General features: G+C 44.4%; 1 protein-coding gene across 3 annotated transcripts in view; it reads right to left on the bottom strand.

Moving 5' to 3' along the window:
* TMEM117 (transmembrane protein 117) overlaps window positions 1–22,756 on the bottom strand; it is a 268,344-nt gene that overhangs the window by 171,655 nt on the left and 73,933 nt on the right. The gene's annotated exons all lie outside the window — the stretch shown is intronic.

Genomic DNA, 22,756 nt, shown 5'->3' with positions numbered 1-22,756 from the left:
TATGGACACGAAGGCGAGAAAGCACTTTCTTGACATGGTCTCTGTGTTCTGATAATGTAGAGGAAAAGATCAGGATATCATCCAAATACACAGCCATGAATATGTCGATAAAGTCTTTGAAAATGTCATTGACGAAATGCTGAAACGTAGCGGGAGCATTGCATAGGCCAAAAAGCATGATGAGGTACTCAAAATGTCCATAACGAAAACGAAAGGCAGTTTTCCACTCGTCTCCTTCACGAATACGGATCAGATTATAAGCTCCTCGTAAGTCAAGCTTCGTGAAGATCTTAGCAGTGCGAAGTCTCTGGAATAAATCTGGTACAAGGGTTAACGGATACCTGTTCTTGATAGTTATCTTGTTTCATTCTCTGTAGTCCACACAGGGTCGTAAAGAACCATCTTTTTTTCTACAAAGAAGATTCCGGCTCCTGCAGGAGAGGTGGAAGGACGAATGAACCCTTTGCTTAACCTATTTTGGTTCCTGGACGTAGAAACTACGTCCAGGAACCATGCGCGCTCCCGCGGCCGATCGCGCGCGTGCACGTGCACTCCCGGCCGCGGAATCAATGTATCGAGCTATGGTGCCCGATCACTGATTCCTCTCCCCCGCTGAAAAAGCGACAGCTTCTCTCGGAAGCTGTGCTTTTTCTGGCCGTTGCCTCCCCCCTGCGTCACTCTAAGCGTGTGTTACACTTAGAGTGACGTCATGTAAACAAACTCATGGCCGCCATCTTGTGGCCAAAAAGTAAAACTACAACTAAAAGTAAAAAAATTAAAAACAACACACAATTACATTATAAAACTATAGTTTACATCCCACCCTCCCAAAAATACCCAAATAAAATGTTTAATATAAAAAAAAAAAACCATTACAATAAAAAAAAAAAAACATGTAAATATTTACCTAAGGGTCTAAACTTTTTAAATATCAATGTAAAGATGAAATATTTCTATATTTTTTTTAATTTTAAACTTATAAAAAGTGATAGATGCAAAACGGAAAAAATGCACCTTTATTTCCAAATAAAATATTGTCACCATACATTGTGATAGGGACATAATTTTAACGGTGTAATAACCGGGACATATGGGCAAATACAATACGTGAGTTTTAATTATGGAGGCATGTATTATTTTAAAACTGTAATGGCTGAAAACTGAGAAATAATGATTTTTTCCGTTTTTTTTCTTATTCTTCCTGTTAAAATGCATTTACAGTAAAGTGGCTCTTAGCAAAATGTACCCCCCAAAGAAAGCCTAATTGGTGGCAGAAAAAACAAGATATAGATCAGTTCATTCTGATAAGTAGTGATAAAGTTATAGGCTAATGAATGGGAGGTGAACATTTCTCAAGTGAAAACGACGGAACGCGAATGGGTTAAGTTTTCCTCAATGTATTGTTTCAGGATGACTGATTCAGGTTCAGAAAGAGGAAAAACTCTGCCAAATGGGATCTCTGCTCCAGAATGTAACTCGATTGGGCAATCATAGATGCGATGAGGAGGCAACGTATCAGCTGATTTTTTATCAAAGACATCCCTGAAGTCCTGGTAGGGACTTGGTAGTAGAGGTTTCAAGGCTGGATTGAGACAGGCTAATTGACCAGCTCGAGGCAAGCAGAACCGTTGACAGTATCTAGACTGGATGACAGGGAAGAGTGGTGAGGGAATCAAATCAAAAGGTCAGAAATTCTTGATGATCTTCAAGGGTTGTGAGGAGTACAGGATAAGTTTCAGAGGTGATGGGTCCAGAAGCAAGGTGTGTCCCGTCAGCTAATTGGATGGGAAGAGGAGTGTTCTTTTATCGGGTAGGCAAGTCAAGATGTTGAGCTAATTGAATGTCCAGGAAACATGAACAGGCACCAGAATCAATGATGGCTTTGACTTGGATGGTTCTGTTTGGGCCCTGTAATGACAGAAACAGCGGAACATGAGTGGAGGAGGTACGTACAAACTGGAGGTACTTGCGAGGTCTCGAAATCAGGCTTACCAGAAGGTCTTATTGGACAATTGTTTCGGAAATGACTGTAGAATTTGTGTTGACACCGCTCTACCCACCAATCACTGGAGTGCGCACGATCAGGTCAGCAAAGCCCACAATGTACAGCAAGAAGGTCCGCACCAGTCCAGGATTCCAAACAGTAGCTTTATTCAGGACGTATCCAGTATAAAAGTATGCACATGCATCAAGACGCCAACATGTTTCGAGCTATCTCAGCTCTTAATCATAGCTAGTTAAAAAAATGGCAGAACCTCCTATAAATAGGAGGATATCCTGTGCCGGCCACTTAAGACTCCGCCCCGAAAGGGAGAGATGGAGGAAAAATGGTCTAAATGTAATAGACAAGTAATTACCTGTAAAAACATATTACAAGGCAAAGCACTATACACATAAGTTAAAAATCAAAATAAAATACAAAATACAAAGTGCCAGGAGATAAAAATAAAAATTTTGGCAAAGAACAGCGTGAGTAAGCACAAAATCATGTAAGTATGTATGAGGCCATACACGGACCCTGTCTATAGATGGAAAAATTATATGTATGTACATATATACGCAGTTGCCGGCGGAGCGTGCCCTACAGGAAACAGGAAGTGGCTCCACCGTGAATCGTCGGCATTCTACGGGACCTGCTTACAGCCGACCTGGCACACCACGGGAGTCCAGAGATTTGGGCGCACGTCCAAGGCAGGCCGGTATGGATCTCCTGCCTCATGGGGATGCGACTTCCTCCTCTTTGCAGCCACAGCTGGAGCCCTACTGCAGGGATATGGTAAGGCAGCTTTTGGCTGAACCCGGATTGAATCTCTGCATAACTTCTGCTGCCCCCCCTCCCCCCGCTACCATGTCATCAACCATGTCTGTGAACTTTCCATCTGATATTGCTACTGATTCTGAGAACCAGGCACAGGCTCATGGATCTGCTGCTGGGTGCCAATCTAACCAAAACACTGATTATGGCCAGGATAAGCACATTATCTCTTTGGGGAACCTGGCCTATAATCAGGACCGCTGCAATAAGTTTGCAACAGTGTTTTCTAGAGCACCCAATCCACCTGGCCTTGACCCAGACTCACAGCTAAGGACTGCCTTTCATAAATTGGAGGACACTCTTGTTAAAGAAACCAAGGTATGGTGGGATTTGTCTAGCCTCAAGCAGTATGTAGCAGAGGAAATTATTCCTCGTGGACTCCGCATAAAGAAAGTCCCGACTACCATCTACTCGGAGCAATTTATTACAGAGTGGAACGAGATCCTCACAGATTGCTCCCTAAGACTGATGCGCCTCATTATTGTTTATGAGGAGAACAAACTCACTGAACTTAGACTTAAGGTCATTGATATTAAGAATAGCATGGGCAAATCTTATAATGCTGAAATGTATAGTGACCTTAATAAGAAGATGCTAGATAATATCTTTAAGTTGGAAATGTTGATCACAGAAATGAAGCGCTCCAAATACATGCGAGATACTGAGGACTATGATAAAAAAATAGTCTATGAATGGGGGCGCTGGGAAGGGGCTTCAAAGTCACCCATGACATACCGACAGCGATCACGGTCACGAAATAGACGGCCTAATCCAAGAAGGGTGAGCTTTAGCTCTCCTGAGGTCACAGAGGCACAGCCTGTGCATCTGGCTGGTCAAGCACAGGTGCGGGGAGCAGAGGGTGGAGGGTGGTGAGGTGGTTGTCCCAAAAAACGGGGGGGGGGGGGCCAGCCAACATACTACCAGAAACCAAGACGTCACAACAGGAAGGGCAGAAAGGGAAGAGGAGGACAAGGAGAGCAGGTGCCAAGAACCGTAGACTGAGCCATTTTTCATTAGATTCTGACCATGTCACCAATGTTGTTAATTTGTCTAAGTATGCTCTCGATGATATTGAAATAAAGGTACTGTCCAAGGGATTATCATTTTCTCCCACTCATCACTTAAACATTTTTGAGACTATACTTGACGTCAACCGGTTTGTCAGATCTTTACTTTTAAGGAAACACTTTGGGGATGTAGGGGAAGGAAGGAGCACATCACATACGTGCGATGTACCCGACATTGGTGACTTTAGAGACACCCGCTGCAGATGGATGTTGGATACTCTTTCATCAGCTAGCAGTGGTCTAGTCACCTAAAAGGATGTTGACTCGGTCCAGGTGAGAAACCAGGACTTTTACCCATATGCCTCTAGGTCCCCATGTGTAGACATCTTTCAGGAACTGGTGGAGAGGGATCTCTTGCAGCTGTCTGGGGGGTCATCCCATACTGTCGCTTCTAATCTCACCCCTGAAGAGTGTGTTGCCCTAAATAAACTGCGGAATAACAATGATATCATCATACGTAATGCAGATAAGGGAGGCTCGGTGGTGGTTTTGGATAGGGACGCTTATCGGGCTGAGGCCCTCAGACAGCTGGGAGATGTGGACACATATTTGGGTTTAAAAATGGATCCCACCCCTGACTTTAAAAATGGACTATGTAGTCTTCTTTCATGTGGGGAAACTATGGGGGTCATTGATCCTAAATTAAGGAATTTCCTGGAAGTCAAACCTCCCATTATTCCCATTTTCCACCATTTGCCTAAAATTCATAAGCCGGGCTCTCCCCCAGAGGGCAGGCCCATTGTGGCCGGCATTGGGTCCCTGGGGGAGCGCCTAGGCTCCTGGGTTGATTCCCTACTCCAGCCTCTAGTCAGACGCCTTCCGGGCTATCTGACGGATACCAAGCACCTTTTGGCTAGCATGAGAAGTGTGGAATGGAGGACTGACTATATTTGGATTACAGTGAATGTCAAGTCCTTGTACTCCTGCATTCCACATAGCCTGGCATTGAAGGCGTTGGACTTTCACCTCTCCAGATACTCTGATTATTCAGAAAATCTCCGTATTTTTATTCTTATGGCCGTCGAGTACCTCCTGGCCCACAACTACTTCATGTTTGACGGCAGTTTCTTCCTCCAGAGACGGGGCGCCTCCATGGGCGCCAAATTCTCACCATCCCTTGCGAATTTATACATGGGGTGGTGGGAGGAACATCATGTCTGGGGGGGACTGCCGTCTACTGGAGAGTGTTGTGTGGTACGGGAGGTACATCGATGACCTTCTGATTATCTGCAGGGGCGATGTTTCCAGTGCGGCCTCTTTGGTAGAATACTTCAATCAAAACAACTTGAATTTACAGTTTACATATACAGTTGACACAGTGTCCATTAATTATTTAGATGTTACACTGTGTGGGGATGTCGATACTGGGCTTGTCAACACCACAACCTATAGGAAACCGTGTAGTGGTAACGCAACTCTCAGGGCGGACAGTTGCCACCCAGCACATACAATCCGAGGCATTCCTGTTGGCGAATTTGTTAGAGCTAGACAGAATTGCTCGAAGGAAGAAAATTTGCTGGGTGAGCTGGATATTGTTGAGAGACGCTTGAGAGTTCGCGGTTATCCGTTGAGGTTAATTAGGAGGGGCAGACTTAGAGCCATGGAGAGGTCACAGATTGAGTTGAGTTATTACAAAATGACGGTGGATCGGCTCAGGCTCAACATAAGCCAACTTTTGTGACCACTTACTCAGCGGAATACAGGCGTGTGACCAATATCATCTCCAGATATCTGCCTATTCTGGAGGGAGATGTAGGTCTCTCGCCTGTCCTGAAGGATGGTGTAAGATTTTCTAGCCGGCGGGCTCCCACTCTGGGACAGATGCTCTCTCCCAGTTTATTCACATCTGGCGCCACAACAGATACTTGGTTGACAGTTAAAGGATCTTATAGGTGTGGGATTGCGACATGCAGGTATTGCCACCTACACAACAAGACTAGAACGGCTGTCTCTGCTTTTAATGGCCATACTTACAATCTTAAGCAGTTCATTAACTGTGGCACCTGTTATGTAGTTTATCTAATTGACTGCACCTGTTGTTCCGTTCAATATGTTGGGTGCTCCACCAGGCCTTTAAGGCAGAGAATAGCCGAACATTACCTAGGGGCAGGGTGGTCCACTATGAACATTTCAAACGTGGCTAAACACTTTAGGGAGGTGCATGGGGGAGACATGAGAGGTTTCCGGTTTCAGGGAGTAGAGAGAGTCATGTCACCCAAAAGAGGGGGGGGATTTATATAAAATTCTTCTGAAGAAGGAGGCAATGTGGATACATCGCCTGGGGACTAGGTTACCCCATGGTCTTAATGCTAGGTGGGACTTAGCGCATATCACACAATAGTTTATCCCTCCCCCTTCTTCTTTTTCTCCTTCTCCTTCCTTCTCTCTTCTGCCCCCCTCTCCTGGGGGCCTCCTGTATGACAAAATATGGCCCAGTGGGATACCCCTCTCCTCATTACCTATATATGTACATACATATAATTTTTCCATCTATAGACAGGGTCCGTGTATGGCCTCATACATACTTACATGATTTTGTGCTTACTCACGCTGTTTTTTGCCAAAAATTTTATTTTTATCTCCTGGCATTTTGTATTTTGTATTTTATTTTGATTTTTAACTTATGTGTATAGTGCTTTGCCTTGTAATATGTTTTACAGGTAATTACTTGTCTATTACATTTAGACCATTTTTCCTCCATCTCTCCCTTTCGGGGCGGAGTCTTAAGTGGCCGGCACAGGATATCCTCCTATTTATAGGAGGTTCTGCCATTTTTTTAACTAGCTATGATTAAGAGCTGAGATAGCTCGAAACATGTTAGCGTCTTGATGCATGTGCATACTTTTATACTGGATACGTCCTGAATAAAGCTACTGTTTGGAATCCTGGACTGGTGCGGACCTTATTGCTGTTTCGGAAATGACCAGCGGATCCACAATACATGCACAGATTGGACTGTCGGTGATGTTGTCATTCCTCCACTGACAATGGAGATCTGGTTAATCCCAATTGCATGGGTTCAGGTACATCAGAGCTATTGGACCCCACAGAGTCGGATGGAGGTGAGGGAACTGGAGGATGACTGAAGGCCGGAAAATTCCAAGCAGAGCGAGTGGCACCGGACCTCTCAAGTCTTCTTTCTCTCAGACGTCTGTCTGAGTAGAAAGCTGTATCAGTTCTTTTAGGGTCTCTGGAATACCCACTCCGGCCAGCTCATCTTTAAGCAGATCAGATAATCCCAGACGAAATTGGAATTTCAGTGCAGCATCATTCCACTGGGTGTCACCGCTCCAGCGGCGAAAGTCTGAAATGTACTCTTCCACAGGCCTGTGACCCTGACGAAGATTCTGGAGAGCTGCCTCAGCTGTAGCTACCCAAACTGGATCGTCATAAAGTTCGGCAAGAGCCTCAAACAAAGTAGCCACAGTGGTCACAGCAGGATGATTTTGCTCACGGAGCTGCAAAGCCCATGCTTGAGGTTCACCTTGAAGCAGGGATATAATAGTTCCGACCCTAGCCAATTCAGTAGCGTAAGTTCTTGGTTGGAGAGAAAACATCAACTGACAAGCCCCCTTGAAAGTCCTGAATTTGCTTCGATCTCCAGAAAATCTTTCAGGAAGAGGTAACTTAGGCTCTGGAGGGGGAGCGGTAACTGTGACATTGGTTGGAACAACAGGAGGATTGGCGGCAGGAAGATTCTGAATCTGCGTCTGTAGTTGCAAATAGTTGCCTTGGACCTGCTGAACAGAAAGGCTGAGCTCGGAAACCAGTTTGCAGAGAGTGTATATATCAGGCGAAGCTCCAGTAGTGTCCATATTGGCTGTCTGTTACTGTTATGCTTCACAGGGAAAACTGTTGACTTTACCACTTAGGCGAGGACCACCCAGAGCACAGGGTCTAAGTGACCACGGGTCTTCACCCTAAGGCCCACTGGGGCCAAAAGGACTTCGCTGCCTAGTGCCCACCAGGTTGCGCTCCAGGTAGTCCCAAAAGTGATTCAGAGAACAGCAACACTGCAATGTGGAGAAAGCGAGGTACAGGATCAGCAGGCAAAACGAGGTCGAGACAGTTCCGAGGTCAGGGCTGGCAGAGTTCAGACGTAACGAGAATACAAGCTAGGGTCGAGGCAGGCAGAGTACTTTCGTGAGCGATAAACAGGCTGAGGGTCGAGGCAGGCAGAGATCAAACGTAGTCAGGAACAGGCCGAGGTCAGGTAACAGGTAATCAATCAGAGAAATAGCTGGCAGAGTAACAGGAACAACTGCTGGCAAGCTGCACGAACAGACAGCACTGATGTGCTGGCAGGGCAGGTTTAAATAGGCCGCTTGGCACCAATTACTGGACGCTGCGCATGCGTACAAACGTCCGCGTGAAGACGCGCATGTGTGACCCTGTCAGCGTGAGGTCGTGCATGCGTACTACCATTCGCATAGACCCGATCAGGCGCGGATGCACATGCGCGTAACATAGTACGCATCACGCCGAATGGCGTGACGCCAAGAAGTCAACAGACATGTCGGCCCCTTCTGCGCCCGTGCGTGCGACCAAGGACCTGGCAGGACCTACCAGATGACACGGACCGGTAAGCATGACATTGCCCCTCCCCCCCCTCAATGGCATCCTCTGGATGCCCCTAGGACTTGGCTTCGCAGGATGTCTTTGGTGGAACACCCTGACTAACCTAGGAGCATGAATATTGGTAGCTGGTTCCCATGAATTTTCCTTTACTCCAAAACCTTTCCATTTGATCAGGTAATAGAGTTTCCGTCTGGTTATTTTAGAGTCCAAAATCCTCTCAACTTCGAATTCATCTGCCCGATCAATCATGATTGGTAACGGTGGAGCAGTTGTTCTGTTGGAAAAAAAGAGTCAGGAACCACTTGCTTGAAACATGATACATGAAATACTGGATGAATTTTCATTGAATCCGGAAGTTTTAATTTGAAGGTAAGGCATTAATTTTCTTTTCGAAAATGTAACCACTTCCTGGTAATCCAGGGAGTGTTTCTATCGCCATCTAATGGCAAATTCATCTGCCCCATCAATCATGATTGTTAACGGTGGAGGAGTTCTGTTGGAAAGAGTCAGGAACCACTTGCTTGAAACATGATTCATGAAATACTGGATGAATTTTCATTGAATCCGGAAGTTTTAATTTGAAGGCTACGGCATTAAATTTTCTTTTCGATATGGAATGGGCCGATGAATCTTGGACCTAGTTTTTTAGAAGGACACTTTAGCTTGAGATTGTCTGTGGATAGCCAGACTAAGTCCCCAATTTAAAAGTCAAGAGCAGATGATCTTTTCTTGTCCGCTTGAAACTTAGCTCTGGCATGTGCTTGCCTCAGAGTATTCTGTAATCTCTCAAAGTTTTCAGAAAGACTTGCTAATCTTAATTGGACCTCTGGTATGGCAGAATCAGAACATAAAGTGGGCAGTATTGCGGGGTGAAAAGCATAATTAGCATAAAAAGGTGTTTGTTTGGTGGATGCATGGACAGAGTTATTGTAGGCAAACTCAGCTGTAGCAAGCAGGGAGGACCAATCCTCTTAAGATACCAAAGTAAAGCAACGTAAGTATTGTTCTAAGGTTTGATTGGTTCATTCCGTCTGTCCATTGGATTGTGGGTGATAACCTGAAGACAGAGAGGGTAACGTTGAGTTGAGAACAGAGTTCCTTCCAAAATTTTCAGGTAAATTGGACTCCTCTATCAGAAACAATATCGGATGGTAGACCATGAAGTTTGACTATATGCTTGAGAAAGACATCAGCGCTGGTGACAGCAGATGGAATACTTTTCATTGGAATAAAGTGTGCCATTTTAGTAAACCGGTTGACTACCACAAAGATTGTAGTATGCCCGTCAGAAGGTGGCAGATCTGTAATGAAGTCCATTGCTAACATGTCCCAGGGTCGAGAGGGAACAGGTAAGGGTGTCAACAACCCCAAAGGACGATGTCGAGAATTCTTGGAGCGGGCACAAATGTTGCAAGAAGAAACAAAGTCCTTACAATCTGTAACTAACTCAGGCCAAAAAAAATTTAATTGCAGAAGTTCTTGTGTTTTTGTCACCCCGAAGTTGCCTGCCAATTTGTTGTCGTGACAAAGTTGTAAGATACTTGATCGAAGTTCTGAGGGGACAAAGATCTTATCACCGAAGAAGAAAACACCCTCTCGTAATTGTAATCCTTTGGTGATATCAGCAGGCAAAGAAGAAGATAATTGTTCAATCTGATTCAGAAGTCTGGTTTGAAGTAACAAGAACTTCTTGGAAGAGAGAATAGTGTCAGGTTCGGTCACTACCTTAGAAGATTCTAAAAACATCCGAGATAATGCATCAGGCTTCCCATTCTTACTGTCAGGCCGGTATGTAACGTAAAAACTACAAATGGGCGTAGTCGTTTAGCAGTCTTCAGGTACTCTAAATTCTTATGATCTGTAAAAACAGTTATGGAATGCTGTGCCCCCTCCAGTAAGTACCTCCATTCTTCAAAGGCGGCTTTGATGGCTAATAATTCTCGGTCAGCGATATCATAGTTCTTTTCAGATGAATTTAACTTACGAGAGAAAAAGGCAACTGGATGGAGCAGATTCTTTGGTCCAAAACGTTGTGACAAAATAGCGCCTACAGCAACCTCAGAAGCATCAACTTCTAATACAAAAGGTTGTGAAGGGTCTGCATGCTGAAGGACTGGAGCTGAAGTGAACAGATCTTTGAGTCTTTTAAAGACTACCTAGGCTTCAGAAGTCCACCGAAAAGGTTGATGAGTACTGGTAAGTTGTGTGATAGGGGCCACAATTGCTGAGAAATTATTAATAAATCTTCTATAGAAGTTTGCAAATCCAATGAAGCGTTGAACCCCTTTTCTGTCTTTAGGGACTGGCCAGTCTAAGATAGCTGAGAGTTTCTGTTCGTCCATTTTGATTCCCTCAGATGAGATCTGTAGACCCAGAAACTGGATGTTGTCTTGTTCAAAGGCACATTTTTCGAGTTTTGCATAAAGATTATGGACACGAAGGCGAGAAAGCACTTTCTTGACATGGTCTCTGTGTTCTGATAATGTAGAGGAAAAGATCAGGATATCATCCAAATACACAGCCATGAATATGTCGATAAAGTCTTTGAAAATGTCATTGACGAAATGCTGAAACGTAGCGGGAGCATTGCATAGGCCAAAAAGCATGATGAGGTACTCAAAATGTCCATAACGAAAACGAAAGGCAGTTTTCCACTCGTCTCCTTCACGAATACGGATCAGATTATAAGCTCCTCGTAAGTCAAGCTTCGTGAAGATCTTAGCAGTGCGAAGTCTCTGGAATAAATCTGGTACAAGGGTTAACGGATACCTGTTCTTGATAGTTATCTTGTTTCATTCTCTGTAGTCCACACAGGGTCGTAAAGAACCATCTTTTTTTCTACAAAGAAGATTCCGGCTCCTGCAGGAGAGGTGGAAGGACGAATGAACCCTTTGCTTAACCTATTTTGGTTCCTGGACGTAGAAACTACGTCCAGGAACCATGCGCGCTCCCGCGGCCGATCGCGCGCGTGCACGTGCACTCCCGGCCGCGGAATCAATGTATCGGGCTATGGTGCCCGATCACTGATTCCTCTCCCCCGCTGAAAAAGCGACAGCTTCTCTCGGAAGCTGTGCTTTTTCTGGCCGTTGCCTCCCCCCTGCGTCACTCTAAGCGTGTGTTACACTTAGAGTGACGTCATGTAAACAAACTCATGGCCGCCATCTTGTGGCCAAAAAGTAAAACTACAACTAAAAGTAAAAAAATTAAAAACAACACACAATTACATTATAAAACTATAGTTTACATCCCACCCTCCCAAAAATACCCAAATAAAATGTTTAATATAAAAAAAAAAAACCATTACAATAAAAAAAAAAAAACATGTAAATATTTACCTAAGGGTCTAAACTTTTTAAATATCAATGTAAAGATGAAATATTTCTATATTTTTTTTAATTTTAAACTTATAAAAAGTGATAGATGCAAAACGGAAAAAATGCACCTTTATTTCCAAATAAAATATTGTCACCATACATTGTGATAGGGACATAATTTTAACGGTGTAATAACCGGGACATATGGGCAAATACAATACGTGAGTTTTAATTATGGAGGCATGTATTATTTTAAAACTGTAATGGCTGAAAACTGAGAAATAATGATTTTTTCCGTTTTTTTTCTTATTCTTCCTGTTAAAATGCATTTACAGTAAAGTGGCTCTTAGCAAAATGTACCCCCCAAAGAAAGCCTAATTGGTGGCAGAAAAAACAAGATATAGATCAGTTCATTCTGATAAGTAGTGATAAAGTTATAGGCTAATGAATGGGAGGTGAACATTTCTCAAGTGAAAACGACGGAACGCGAATGGGTTAAGTTTTCCTCAATGTATTGTTTCAGGATGACTGATTCAGGTTCAGAAAGAGGAAAAACTCTGCCAAATGGGATCTCTGCTCCAGAATGTAACTCGATTGGGCAATCATAGATGCGATGAGGAGGCAACGTATCAGCTGATTTTTTATCAAAGACATCCCTGAAGTCCTGGTAGGGACTTGGTAGTAGAGGTTTCAAGGCTGGATTGAGACAGGCTAATTGACCAGCTCGAGGCAAGCAGAACCGTTGACAGTATCTAGACTGGATGACAGGGAAGAGTGGTGAGGGAATCAAATCAAAAGGTCAGAAATTCTTGATGATCTTCAAGGGTTGTGAGGAGTACAGGATAAGTTTCAGAGGTGATGGGTCCAGAAGCAAGGTGTGTCCCGTCAGCTAATTGGATGGGAAGAGGAGTGTTCTTTTATCGGGTAGGCAAGTCAAGATGTTGAGCTAATTGAATGTCCAGGAAACATGAACAGGCACCAGAATCAATGATGGCTTTGACTTGGATGGTTCTGTTTGGGCCCTGTAATGACAGAAACAGCGGAACATGAGTGGAGGAGGTACGTACAAACTGGAGGTACTTGCGAGGTCTCGAAATCAGGCTTACCAGAAGGTCTTATTGGACAATTGTTTCGGAAATGACTGTAGAATTTGTGTTGACACCGCTCTACCCACCAATCACTGGAGTGCGCACGATCAGGTCAGCAAAGCCCACAATGTACAGCAAGAAGGTCCGCACCAGTCCAGGATTCCAAACAGTAGCTTTATTCAGGACGTATCCAGTATAAAAGTATGCACATGCATCAAGACGCCAACATGTTTCGAGCTATCTCAGCTCTTAATCATAGCTAGTTAAAAAAATGGCAGAACCTCCTATAAATAGGAGGATATCCTGTGCCGGCCACTTAAGACTCCGCCCCGAAAGGGAGAGATGGAGGAAAAATGGTCTAAATGTAATAGACAAGTAATTACCTGTAAAAACATATTACAAGGCAAAGCACTATACACATAAGTTAAAAATCAAAATAAAATACAAAATACAAAGTGCCAGGAGATAAAAATAAAAATTTTGGCAAAGAACAGCGTGAGTAAGCACAAAATCATGTAAGTATGTATGAGGCCATACACGGACCCTGTCTATAGATGGAAAAATTATATGTATGTACATATATACGCAGTTGCCGGCGGAGCGTGCCCTACAGGAAACAGGAAGTGGCTCCACCGTGAATCGTCGGCATTCTACGGGACCTGCTTACAGCCGACCTGGCACACCACGGGAGTCCAGAGATTTGGGCGCACGTCCAAGGCAGGCCGGTATGGATCTCCTGCCTCATGGGGATGCGACTTCCTCCTCTTTGCAGCCACAGCTGGAGCCCTACTGCAGGGATATGGTAAGGCAGCTTTTGGCTGAACCCGGATTGAATCTCTGCATAACTTCTGCTGCCCCCCCTCCCCCCGCTACCATGTCATCAACCATGTCTGTGAACTTTCCATCTGATATTGCTACTGATTCTGAGAACCAGGCACAGGCTCATGGATCTGCTGCTGGGTGCCAATCTAACCAAAACACTGATTATGGCCAGGATAAGCACATTATCTCTTTGGGGAACCTGGCCTATAATCAGGACCGCTGCAATAAGTTTGCAACAGTGTTTTCTAGAGCACCCAATCCACCTGGCCTTGACCCAGACTCACAGCTAAGGACTGCCTTTCATAAATTGGAGGACACTCTTGTTAAAGAAACCAAGGTATGGTGGGATTTGTCTAGCCTCAAGCAGTATGTAGCAGAGGAAATTATTCCTCGTGGACTCCGCATAAAGAAAGTCCCGACTACCATCTACTCGGAGCAATTTATTACAGAGTGGAACGAGATCCTCACAGATTGCTCCCTAAGACTGATGCGCCTCATTATTGTTTATGAGGAGAACAAACTCACTGAACTTAGACTTAAGGTCATTGATATTAAGAATAGCATGGGCAAATCTTATAATGCTGAAATGTATAGTGACCTTAATAAGAAGATGCTAGATAATATCTTTAAGTTGGAAATGTTGATCACAGAAATGAAGCGCTCCAAATACATGCGAGATACTGAGGACTATGATAAAAAAATAGTCTATGAATGGGGGCGCTGGGAAGGGGCTTCAAAGTCACCCATGACATACCGACAGCGATCACGGTCACGAAATAGACGGCCTAATCCAAGAAGGGTGAGCTTTAGCTCTCCTGAGGTCACAGAGGCACAGCCTGTGCATCTGGCTGGTCAAGCACAGGTGCGGGGAGCAGAGGGTGGAGGGTGGTGAGGTGGTTGTCCCAAAAAACGGGGGGGGGGGGGCCAGCCAACATACTACCAGAAACCAAGACGTCACAACAGGAAGGGCAGAAAGGGAAGAGGAGGACAAGGAGAGCAGGTGCCAAGAACCGTAGACTGAGCCATTTTTCATTAGATTCTGACCATGTCACCAATGTTGTTAATTTGTCTAAGTATGCTCTCGATGATATTGAAATAAAGGTACTGTCCAAGGGATTATCATTTTCTCCCACTCATCACTTAAACATTTTTGAGACTATACTTGACGTCAACCGGTTTGTCAGATCTTTACTTTTAAGGAAACACTTTGGGGATGTAGGGGAAGGAAGGAGCACATCACATACGTGCGATGTACCCGACATTGGTGACTTTAGAGACACCCGCTGCAGATGGATGTTGGATACTCTTTCATCAGCTAGCAGTGGTCTAGTCACCTAAAAGGATGTTGACTCGGTCCAGGTGAGAAACCAGGACTTTTACCCATATGCCTCTAGGTCCCCATGTGTAGACATCTTTCAGGAACTGGTGGAGAGGGATCTCTTGCAGCTGTCTGGGGGGTCATCCCATACTGTCGCTTCTAATCTCACCCCTGAAGAGTGTGTTGCCCTAAATAAACTGCGGAATAACAATGATATCATCATACGTAATGCAGATAAGGGAGGCTCGGTGGTGGTTTTGGATAGGGACGCTTATCGGGCTGAGGCCCTCAGACAGCTGGGAGATGTGGACACATATTTGGGTTTAAAAATGGATCCCACCCCTGACTTTAAAAATGGACTATGTAGTCTTCTTTCATGTGGGGAAACTATGGGGGTCATTGATCCTAAATTAAGGAATTTCCTGGAAGTCAAACCTCCCATTATTCCCATTTTCCACCATTTGCCTAAAATTCATAAGCCGGGCTCTCCCCCAGAGGGCAGGCCCATTGTGGCCGGCATTGGGTCCCTGGGGGAGCGCCTAGGCTCCTGGGTTGATTCCCTACTCCAGCCTCTAGTCAGACGCCTTCCGGGCTATCTGACGGATACCAAGCACCTTTTGGCTAGCATGAGAAGTGTGGAATGGAGGACTGACTATATTTGGATTACAGTGAATGTCAAGTCCTTGTACTCCTGCATTCCACATAGCCTGGCATTGAAGGCGTTGGACTTTCACCTCTCCAGATACTCTGATTATTCAGAAAATCTCCGTATTTTTATTCTTATGGCCGTCGAGTACCTCCTGGCCCACAACTACTTCATGTTTGACGGCAGTTTCTTCCTCCAGAGACGGGGCGCCTCCATGGGCGCCAAATTCTCACCATCCCTTGCGAATTTATACATGGGGTGGTGGGAGGAACATCATGTCTGGGGGGGACTGCCGTCTACTGGAGAGTGTTGTGTGGTACGGGAGGTACATCGATGACCTTCTGATTATCTGCAGGGGCGATGTTTCCAGTGCGGCCTCTTTGGTAGAATACTTCAATCAAAACAACTTGAATTTACAGTTTACATATACAGTTGACACAGTGTCCATTAATTATTTAGATGTTACACTGTGTGGGGATGTCGATACTGGGCTTGTCAACACCACAACCTATAGGAAACCGTGTAGTGGTAACGCAACTCTCAGGGCGGACAGTTGCCACCCAGCACATACAATCCGAGGCATTCCTGTTGGCGAATTTGTTAGAGCTAGACAGAATTGCTCGAAGGAAGAAAATTTGCTGGGTGAGCTGGATATTGTTGAGAGACGCTTGAGAGTTCGCGGTTATCCGTTGAGGTTAATTAGGAGGGGCAGACTTAGAGCCATGGAGAGGTCACAGATTGAGTTGAGTTATTACAAAATGACGGTGGATCGGCTCAGGCTCAACATAAGCCAACTTTTGTGACCACTTACTCAGCGGAATACAGGCGTGTGACCAATATCATCTCCAGATATCTGCCTATTCTGGAGGGAGATGTAGGTCTCTCGCCTGTCCTGAAGGATGGTGTAAGATTTTCTAGCCGGCGGGCTCCCACTCTGGGACAGATGCTCTCTCCCAGTTTATTCACATCTGGCGCCACAACAGATACTTGGTTGACAGTTAAAGGATCTTATAGGTGTGGGATTGCGACATGCAGGTATTGCCACCTACACAACAAGACTAGAACGGCTGTCTCTGCTTTTAATGGCCATACTTACAATCTTAAGCAGTTCATTAACTGTGGCACCTGTTATGTAGTTTATCTAATTGACTGCACCTGTTGTTCCGTTCAATATGTTGGGTGCTCCACCAGGCCTTTAAGGCAGAGAATAGCCGAACATTACCTAGGGGCAGGGTGGTCCACTATGAACATTTCAAACGTGGCTAAACACTTTAGGGAGGTGCATGGGGGAGACATGAGAGGTTTCCGGTTTCAGGGAGTAGAGAGAGTCATGTCACCCAAAAGAGGGGGGGGATTTATATAAAATTCTTCTGAAGAAGGAGGCAATGTGGATACATCGCCTGGGGACTAGGTTACCCCATGGTCTTAATGCTAGGTGGGACTTAGCGCATATCACACAATAGTTTATCCCTCCCCCTTCTTCTTTTTCTCCTTCTCCTTCCTTCTCTCTTCTGCCCCCCTCTCCTGGGGGCCTCCTGTATGACAAAATATGGCCCAGTGGGATACCCCTCTCCTCATTACCTATATATGTACATACATATAATTTTTCCATCTATAGACAGGGTCCGTGTATGGCCTCATACATACTTACATGATTTTGTGCTTACTCACGCTGTTTTTTGCCAAAAATTTTATTTTTATCTCCTGGCATTTTGTATTTTGTATTTTATTTTGATTTTTAACTTATGTGTATAGTGCTTTGCCTTGTAATATGTTTTACAGGTAATTACTTGTCTATTACATTTAGACCATTTTTCCTCCATCTCTCCCTTTCGGGGCGGAGTCTTAAGTGGCCGGCACAGGATATCCTCCTATTTATAGGAGGTTCTGCCATTTTTTTAACTAGCTATGATTAAGAGCTGAGATAGCTCGAAACATGTTAGCGTCTTGATGCATGTGCATACTTTTATACTGGATACGTCCTGAATAAAGCTACTGTTTGGAATCCTGGACTGGTGCGGACCTTATTGCTGTTTCGGAAATGACCAGCGGATCCACAATACATGCACAGATTGGACTGTCGGTGATGTTGTCATTCCTCCACTGACAATGGAGATCTGGTTAATCCCAATTGCATGGGTTCAGGTACATCAGAGCTATTGGACCCCACAGAGTCGGATGGAGGTGAGGGAACTGGAGGATGACTGAAGGCCGGAAAATTCCAAGCAGAGCGAGTGGCACCGGACCTCTCAAGTCTTCTTTCTCTCAGACGTCTGTCTGAGTAGAAAGCTGTATCAGTTCTTTTAGGGTCTCTGGAATACCCACTCCGGCCAGCTCATCTTTAAGCAGATCAGATAATCCCAGACGAAATTGGAATTTCAGTGCAGCATCATTCCACTGGGTGTCACCGCTCCAGCGGCGAAAGTCTGAAATGTACTCTTCCACAGGCCTGTGACCCTGACGAAGATTCTGGAGAGCTGCCTCAGCTGTAGCTACCCAAACTGGATCGTCATAAAGTTCGGCAAGAGCCTCAAACAAAGTAGCCACAGTGGTCACAGCAGGATGATTTTGCTCACGGAGCTGCAAAGCCCATGCTTGAGGTTCACCTTGAAGCAGGGATATAATAGTTCCGACCCTAGCCAATTCAGTAGCGTAAGTTCTTGGTTGGAGAGAAAACATCAACTGACAAGCCCCCTTGAAAGTCCTGAATTTGCTTCGATCTCCAGAAAATCTTTCAGGAAGAGGTAACTTAGGCTCTGGAGGGGGAGCGGTAACTGTGACATTGGTTGGAACAACAGGAGGATTGGCGGCAGGAAGATTCTGAATCTGCGTCTGTAGTTGCAAATAGTTGCCTTGGACCTGCTGAACAGAAAGGCTGAGCTCGGAAACCAGTTTGCAGAGAGTGTATATATCAGGCGAAGCTCCAGTAGTGTCCATATTGGCTGTCTGTTACTGTTATGCTTCACAGGGAAAACTGTTGACTTTACCACTTAGGCGAGGACCACCCAGAGCACAGGGTCTAAGTGACCACGGGTCTTCACCCTAAGGCCCACTGGGGCCAAAAGGACTTCGCTGCCTAGTGCCCACCAGGTTGCGCTCCAGGTAGTCCCAAAAGTGATTCAGAGAACAGCAACACTGCAATGTGGAGAAAGCGAGGTACAGGATCAGCAGGCAAAACGAGGTCGAGACAGTTCCGAGGTCAGGGCTGGCAGAGTTCAGACGTAACGAGAATACAAGCTAGGGTCGAGGCAGGCAGAGTACTTTCGTGAGCGATAAACAGGCTGAGGGTCGAGGCAGGCAGAGATCAAACGTAGTCAGGAACAGGCCGAGGTCAGGTAACAGGTAATCAATCAGAGAAATAGCTGGCAGAGTAACAGGAACAACTGCTGGCAAGCTGCACGAACAGACAGCACTGATGTGCTGGCAGGGCAGGTTTAAATAGGCCGCTTGGCACCAATTACTGGACGCTGCGCATGCGTACAAACGTCCGCGTGAAGACGCGCATGTGTGACCCTGTCAGCGTGAGGTCGTGCATGCGTACTACCATTCGCATAGACCCGATCAGGCGCGGATGCACATGCGCGTAACATAGTACGCATCACGCCGAATGGCGTGACGCCAAGAAGTCAACAGACATGTCGGCCCCTTCTGCGCCCGTGCGTGCGACCAAGGACCTGGCAGGACCTACCAGATGACACGGACCGGTAAGCATGACATTGCCCCTCCCCCCCCTCAATGGCATCCTCTGGATGCCCCTAGGACTTGGCTTCGCAGGATGTCTTTGGTGGAACACCCTGACTAACCTAGGAGCATGAATATTGGTAGCTGGTTCCCATGAATTTTCCTTTACTCCAAAACCTTTCCATTTGATCAGGTAATAGAGTTTCCGTCTGGTTATTTTAGAGTCCAAAATCCTCTCAACTTCGAATTCTTCTGCCCGATCAATCATGATTGGTAACGGTGGAGCAGTTGTTCTGTTGGAAAAAAAGAGTCAGGAACCACTTGCTTGAAACATGATACATGAAAAATACTGGATGAATTTTCATTGAATCCGGAAGTTTTAATTTGAAGGTAAGGCATTAATTTTCTTTTCGAAAATGTAACCACTTCCTGGTAATCCAGGGAGTGTTTCTATCGCCATCTAATGGCAAATATAAATAAATTACACATCGTATATTTTTAAATTAAAAAATAATAATATAATCAATCCCTTCCAAAGCCCCCTACCCCCACCCCAGTTACCAAACAGATGCTTATAAAAAAAAAAGCAACTATTTATGGATTTATTTTTTTATGTGGGTCATGAGAGTATATTACTGTTATTTTAGTACATAAGGGCTTACAATTGACGGGACACAAAACAAAACAAACCCTAAACAGAAAAAAATACACCTTAATTTCCAAATAATATATTGGCGCCATACATTGTACTAGTAACAGAATTTAAATGTTTTAATAGCTGGGACTAATGGGCAGATAAAATGGGTGGGTTTTATTTATAGTAGCATTGCTTATTTTAAAACTATAAGGGATGGAATTGGTGGACATTTTTTCCTTGATGTGCCTATAAAATGCATAGAAAATAAAGGAATTACTGAAAACAAGTATTGCCCACAGAAAACTTAATATGTGGTGGAAAAAAACAAGCTATAGATGATTTACATATGATGAGTAGTCATAAAGTTAAGGTGGGTACACACATCAGATAAAAGTCTTTGGAAAATGAAAGATCACAGACCAATTTTACCACCTTCCATGTAGTATGAGAGCCATACTCTACACAGTCGATTCTATTGAGCTGAACTCCCCATCAGATACATTTTTTTACAAGATGCTGCACACAAAGATGCTGTACACATGCAGCAGATCAGTATCTGCAAAAGATCAGCTCCTGCAAAATGCATTCATAGTCTATGATATCTGCAGATCTCATACACAAATTGTTTAACGGACAATCTGCAGATCAGTTCCACCAGGATGGATCTTTAGATCTGCAGATGATTGTCTGATCTGCTGATGAATGTCTGTTAAACAAGGTGTGTATGAGGATCTGCAGATATTATAGACTATGAATGCAGCCTGTGCGCGATCTCCTTCAGCAGCCGGCTCCAGGACCTGATGCCAATTGGTGTGTATACACACACACGCACACACGCACACACAAAAAGTATGTATGTATGTATGTATGTATGTATGTATGTATGTATGTATGTATGTATGTATGTATGTATGAATGAATGAATGAATGTATGTTAGATAGACAGATATACATATATACACACACATATACAAAAGCTCAGTCTCTGAGCACTTTTAAAGTTATCCAATAAATGGGGTCATCTTGATAAATGTCCTGCTTTAACCACTTAACCACTTGAGGACCACAGTCTTTCTAACCCTTAAGGTCCAGAGCCTTTTTTTCCATTCAGACCATTGCAGCTTTCACGGTTTATTGCTTGGTTATACAACCTACTATCTAAATGAATTTTCCCTCCTTTTCTTGTCACTAATACAGCTTTCTTTTGGTGCTATTTGATTGCTGCTGCGATTTTTAGTTTTTATTATATTCATCAAAAAATACATGAATTTTGTCAAAAAAATGATTTTTTTAACTTTCTGTGATAAAATTTATCAAATAAAGTAAAATTTCTGTATACATTTTTGTCCAAATTTGCCTCAAGTTTGAGGCAAATTTGCCTCATGCCAGGGCAGCATAGGAACCCCACAAGTGACCCCATTTTAGAAAGAAGACACCCCAAGGTATTCCATTAGTAGTATGGTGAGTTTATAGAAGATTTAATTTTTTGTCACAAGTTAGCGGAAATTGATTTTTTTTTCACAAAGTGTCATTTTCCACTAACTTGTGACAAAAAAAAAATTCTATGAACCTGTCCAACCTACATTTCCGATCTTACTCAGAGGTACACACCTAGCCGCTCACTCCGCTCTTCCAATGAACTTCACCTAACCACCCCCCGCATCACCCAGTCCCATGCATGCCTCCAGGACTTCTCAAGAGCTGCTCCAACACTATGGAACTCCCTTCCTCCACCCATTAGGGCAGCCCCCTCCTTCAACATCTATAAGAAAGCCCTCAAAACTCACCTTTTCACTCTGGCCTACTACCCCTCACAAGTGCTCTAAACCCACAGCTGAACTCTGGTCTCCTACTTCTCGTGTCCCTACCTCTCCCTTTAGATTGTAAGCCTTTGGGCAGGGTCCTCCTCCTTTTGTGTCCAACCTGATCATGCACCTCCATTACTGTGAACCCATGCTAGGCATCTGAGTGAACCTAACTTGCCTAATCTCCATGCTCCCATCGAGTGACTAACTAAGCATTACCTTGTACTCCTACTGTGCTGCATGATGTGATCTTTCTTGTATTCAGGTATTGTCATTTCGCTGTATGTCACCCCTAAATATTGTATGTATCCCTATTTATTGACCAGCGCTGCATAATATGTTGGCGCTTTATAAATACAATAAATAATAATAATAACAACTCACCATACTACTAACGGAATACCTTGGGGTGTTTTCTTTCTAAAATGGGGTCACTTGTGGGGTTCCTACACTGCCCTTGCATTTCAGGGGCCCTAAACGTGGTGCATAGTCTGGAAAGCAAATGCCTCAAAATGACCTGTGAATAGGACGTTGGGCCCCTTAGCGCACCTAGACTGCAAAAAAGTGTCACACGTGGTATCGCCGTACTCAGGAGAAGTAGTATAATGTGTTTATTATACTACTTCTCCTGAGTACGGCGATACCACATGTGACACTTTTTTGCAGCCTAGGTGCGCTAAGGGGCCCAACGTCCTATTCAAGGGTCATTTTGAGGCATTTGGTTTCTAGACTACTCACGGTTTAGGGCCCCTAAAATGCCAGGGCAGTATAGGAACCCCACAAGTGACCCCATTTTAGAAAGAAGACACCCCAAGGTATTCCGTTAGGTGTATGGTGAGTTCATAGATGATTTTATTTTTTGTCACAAGTTAGTGGAAAATGACACTTTGTGAAAAAAACAATAAAAATCAATTTCCGCTAACTTTTGACAAAAAATAAAAATCTTCTATGAACTCGTCATACACCTAACAGAATACCTTGGGGT

The sequence above is a fragment of the Hyperolius riggenbachi genome, chromosome 3, assembly GCF_040937935.1.
Source record: "Hyperolius riggenbachi isolate aHypRig1 chromosome 3, aHypRig1.pri, whole genome shotgun sequence".
Classification (NCBI taxonomy): domain Eukaryota; kingdom Metazoa; phylum Chordata; class Amphibia; order Anura; family Hyperoliidae; genus Hyperolius; species Hyperolius riggenbachi.
Note: the sequence above shows the minus strand (reverse complement) of the source record. Positions and strands in the feature narration are given on the sequence as shown.